Here is a 5,645-nt window from a genome sequence, read left to right on the forward strand (position 1 = left end):
GGAAACACACAAGAATAAAATATTATGGTTAAATAATGTAACCATATAATTAAGCTCAAAATCTCACAAGTTTTGTGTTCTTAGCTATAAGCCATGTTCCAAATTACAATCTTCAAACAAGTTTAACACAAATTTTCAATTTAAATTAGTGAAATATTATAAACTAGGGTCTTGAAAAGAAATTTATTACTTCAACCAAGCAAAATAGACATGCAAGCACTATTATCATGCAATCTATCCTATCTAACAAAAGAAAAAGTTAAATGTTGGTGTTAAGAGAGAGAAATTATCTCCAAAAGTCAAGGACTGACCTCCCCACACTTAAGGCTTGGCACGGTCCTCCGTGCCATCAGTAAGGAGCAAGGTAGGGCTGGAAGCATCGCCTCCGCTGTCTGGTTCGCCATAGCTCTATGTGTTACTGGATGAAGGAGAATCTGGGGTGTCCTTTGGTTCCGAGGGTGGGTGAGTACCAACAATGAGTTCCTTCAGATAGTTGTAACAGCGCTTGTTACGACGCTCCATCTGCTCCATCCACTCGTCTTTCCGGTCAAACCTCTCAAGGATCTGAAGGAACATCTGATGGATGGCTAGTGCTTGTGGTGTAGATGATGGTGGAGTAGAAGAAGGAGGAGTATCCAAAGGTGGGCATGTAGGCCTGCTCGCAGAGGGAACTGGTGGCCTGATGTACTTTCCATTCCGGACATACTGGTCGGCCTTGGGGACCATGACCTTCGTGTCTCCTGACCGAGAGGACACACCTGTTACAGAGACTAAATCTGAAACCAAGGCGGGGAAAGGCAGGTTACCCGCTATTTGCACGTGTCATATTTCCTGCCGGATGTGTCGAGGCAGGTTGAGGGGTTGCTCTGTCAGGATGCACCAGATGAGAACAGCTATGTCTGCTGTGAAGGTCGACTTGTGAGTGCTCGGAAAGATATAGTGGGACATAATCTGTGCCCAGACGAGTGCCTCCAAGGTAAGTGATTGGGCTGAGATGCTCTTGGGTTTTGACCGATGCTGCCCATAGATCCAGGTGCTGCCAGGTTGGGCTATAACTCCAAGAACGCTATCCCAGTCGAACTGATACATCTGACACTTAAGAGAGGCCTCTTGATATGCATCCAATCCCTCTGGTCTGGGTGGAAGATCCAGTGCTCTCTGTATGGCACTTTCGGAGACAGGGACTTGCTGCTGACGGACATAGACGGTTTGTAGGGTAAGCGAGTAGAAGTTGGAGTAGAATTCAACTACCCATGATAAGTTGGCCTCTCGCGGCTGCCTCCTCAAAAATCCCCACTGTCTCCTCTCAATTCGGGGCTCCACAAAATCAACAAAGTGTGTTGGGACAATGAGTATATGCTCATTGTTGTAGTTCCTCTCGGCTAGGATGGGGAACATCTGTCCGTAGTAACGGTTAGCGAACCGTGTGGAGTTCTGTGCGGGAAGGGCTTTTTCTACTTCATCAACTTTAATGATCCTTTTCACCCGCTTTGTTGGCGGCTTTACGCTGGTAGATGGTAGCGCCTTAGCTAGAGTTCTCTTGGTTCCTCACCTTGCTGGTGTCTTGTCAATGGCTTTCTCTTTTTCTTTCTTGGTACCCATTCCTAAGGAAGAAAGAAAGAGGAAGAGTGTTAAATATATATAACTAAAAACCAGAGGGAGAAAATTCCAAGTGATAATAAATGCCAAAGAAAAGATAATAGCTTAAATACATGGTAGCTACAACATGTAGGTAAGACATCAATTAAGTGCAAAAAGGCAATTCATAATAATTAGATGCAAGAGGATAAAAGCATGTAAGTAATAGACATGAGAAGCATAATTCAAGCATCAATTATTAAATGTGCCAAATTAAAAAAACACTTGTATGATGATAATTGTGAATGATAATCTCAAATACATGTGGATTACAAGTGTTGTGAAAAAGAGGCATTAAAGTGTAAGAGTGAAATAGGATTCAATATGCCATAAGAGCTTTTTCACAAACACTTGGTGGACAAGTTAAAATAGGAATGAAAATAATGAATCCAAATGTATATGAGAGCCAAATTTAAATGTCAATTGTCAAATCACTCCTCATAAGATTCACAAGCTCAATGATAATAAGGTACGACCCAAATAAAACTCCAATACCAACATAAAAATTGCATGATAAAAGAATGAAAAAGAAATCATGAAAAACTAAGCTAAATGAAAAATTGAGAAGAAAGAAAAATAAATAAATGCAATAATTTAAAGAAGAACAAAAGAGTAGGGGGAGAAAAGAAAAGAACCTGAGGTAAAAGATGAAAATGGGAGGAAGAAAGTAGTAGATAAGAAGAATGAATAAGGAGGAAAGAGGGAAGAAGGAGAAAGAAATAGGATTAAAAAAGAATTAGGATTGGGGGAGGGGGAGGGGATAATTGAAATCTGGCAGTGAACTGGTTTAATTGTGCGTCGCATGCGACGCGTACGCGTGCATTACGCATACGCGTGGGTCGCGTAAAATTGAAGCAACGCGTAAGCATCTGAGACGCGCACGCGTGATGTCGATTGTGCAAATCACGCGTAGGCAGCCCCGCGCACGCACAACTCTCTGTTTATTCTGGGTTGAGGTCAAAAATTGCACACGACGCGTGCGCGTCAGGCACGCGCATGCGTGGATTGCCATTAGGTGAAAATGACGCGCACGCGTCAGTGACATGTACGCGTGATAGGGTTTGTGCTTCTAGCGCAGTTTCAGCCCCAAGCCATCACAACTCTCTGCCCAGCACGCTATTTACGCCGATTTCCAGGGTCACGCATACGCGTCAGGGACGCTTACGCGTGGTTTGTTGAAAGCGCAAGCGACGCGCACGCGCGAGGTACGCGTATGCGTGGGCTTGCTTGTGCACAAAGCACGCTGCCTTCACCACTCCTGCACAACTTTAGGGTCAATTCCCTTGTGTTGCGAATTTATGCATGACGCGCACGCGTCAGGGATGCTTGCGCGTCGAACACCCCTTTTTTTATGCAGAATGCAGAATGCAGAATGTAGAATGCAGATGATTATGCAGGAATTATGAATGAATAGTGATAAAAATAAAATAAATTAAAACTAAGAATGAAAAGAAACGATCATACCATGGTGGGTTGTCTCCCACCCAACACTTTGCTTTTACGTCCTTAAGTTGGACGGTCCACAAGCTCAATCTGCTTCTGTTGGTGGATCCTCCAAGAGGAAGACCTCTAGCTCTTTATTGTCCTTCATTTTCTCACCATGATATAGCTTCAAGCGGTGTCCATTGACTTTGATGAATTTGGAGCTTAAAGGATGACTCAGGTGAAAGACTCTGTATGGCTCTACCTTCTCTACTCTATAGGATCCTTCCCACCTTGATCTCAGCTTGCCTGGCATGAGCCTCAATCTGGAGTTGTAAAAGAGAACTAGCTCCCCAGGTTTGAACTCTCTTCGCTTGATATGCCTGTCATGCACAGCCTTCACCTTCTCTTTGTATTGTCTGGAGTTGTCATATGCTTCGAGTCGAAGGTTCTCCAGTTCTGCTAGTTGTAGTTTCCTTTCAGCACCGCCCTTCTCAAATCCCATGTTGCATTCCCTTACAGCCCAGAAAGCCTTGTGTTCCACCTCCACTAGGAGGTAACAAGCCTTTCTGTAGACTAGGCAGAAAAGACTCATTTCAATTGGTGTCTTGTATGCTGTCCGATAAGCCCAGAGCGCATCTACAAGTCTGGTGCTCCAGTCCTTCCTATGAGGCTTGACTATCTTCTCCAACATACAGTTTATCTCTCTGTTAGACACATCGGCTTGCCCATTGGTCTGGGGATGATAAGCTGTCGCTACCTTGTGCACAATGCCATGTTTCTTCAGTAGAACTATTAATCTCCTATTACAAAAATGAGTGCCTTGATCACTCGCGATTGCTCGTGGTGATCCAAAGCGACAGATAATATAATTTCTAATAAAAGAGACAACAACGTTAGCATTATTAGTATGGGTAGGAATTTCTTCCACCCATTTAGAAACATAATCAACCGCTAACAATATATATATAAGAAACCATTAGAGTTTAGAAATGGACCCATGAAGTCAATGCCCCAAACATCAAAAATTTCACAGAACAACATAAGTTGTTGGGGCATCTCTTTCCTCTTGGATATATTCCCAAACCTTTGGCATGGGGAACAAGATTTACAGAAGGCAGTAGCATCCTTAAAAAGAGTGGGCCACCAGAATCCACAGTCTAAAATTTTTCTAGCTGTTCTTTGAGGACCAAAATGTCCACTACTCTCAGAGGAGTGGCAGCCCTCGAAAATTGACTGGAATTCTGATTGAGACATACACCTTCTAATTATCTGGTCAGCACCATACCTCCATAATATGGGTCATCTCATATATAATATTTGGACTCGCTTTTCAGCTTGTCCCTTTGATGTTTAGTAAAATTAGGAGGGAAGGTATGACTAACTAAATAATTAGCTATAGGTGCATACCAAGGAACTACTTCAGATATTGCATGCAAGCTATCAAATGGAAAAGCATCATTGATAGGAGTTGAGTCACTCTTAATGTGCTCTAGGCGACTCAAGTGGTCTGCCACTAAATTCTGGGAACCACTCCTATCTTTGATTTCTAAATCAAATTCTTGTAGCAACAATATCCAACGTATTAACCTTGGTTTGGACTCTTTTTTAGCTAATAAATATTTTAGAGCTACATGGTCTGAGTATACTACCACCTTAGTACCAAGTAAATAGGCTCGGAATTTATCCAGAGCAAAAATAATAGCTAGAAGCTCTTTTTCTGTGGTAGTATAATTAGACTGAGCAGCGTCTAGGGTCTTAGAAGCATAAGCAATTATGAAAGGGTCCTTACCATCGTGCTGAGCCAGCGCTGCTCCTATTGCATGATTGGAGGCGTCACACATAATCTCAAATGGCTGGCTCCAGTCGGGTCCTCTCACAATCGGAGCTTGAGTCAAGACGATCTTCAGCTTATCAAACGCTTTCATGCAGTTCTCACTCAGCTCGAACTCAACATCCTTCTGCAGCAGTCTGGATAAAGGCAATGCTACCTTACTGAAGTCCTTGATAAATCTCCGGTAGAAACCTACATGACCAAGGAAAGAACAGACTTCCCTCACGGAGGAGGGGTAAGATAAACTAGAAATGACATCTACCTTTGCTGGATCAACGGAGATACTAGTATTAGAAACAACGTGTCCTAGAACAATACCTTGTTTTACCATAAAATGACATTTTTCAAAATTTAATACAAGGTTTGAACTAACACACCTGTCTAATACTCTAGCTAAGCTATCCAAGCAAAGGATAAATGAATCACCATACACACTAAAGTCATCCATAAAAATTTCCATATAGTTCTCAATAAGATCTGAGAAAATACTCATCATGCATCTTTGGAAAGTAGCCAGTGCATTACATAAGCCAAAAGGCATCCTCTTGTATGCATACGTTCCAAAGGGACATGTAAAAGTAGTTTTCTCCTGATCTTCAGGAGCTATATAAATTTGAAAATAGCCAGTGTAACCATCTAAAAAGCAGTAGTGTGATTTACCTGACAAGCGATCAAGCATCTGATCGATGAAGGGCAGGGGGTAGTGATCCTTGTGAGTAGCCTGGTTGAGGCGCCTGTAATCAATGCACAC

The sequence above is a fragment of the Arachis hypogaea genome, chromosome 11 (assembly GCF_003086295.3).
Source record: "Arachis hypogaea cultivar Tifrunner chromosome 11, arahy.Tifrunner.gnm2.J5K5, whole genome shotgun sequence".
Lineage (NCBI taxonomy): Eukaryota > Viridiplantae > Streptophyta > Magnoliopsida > Fabales > Fabaceae > Arachis > Arachis hypogaea.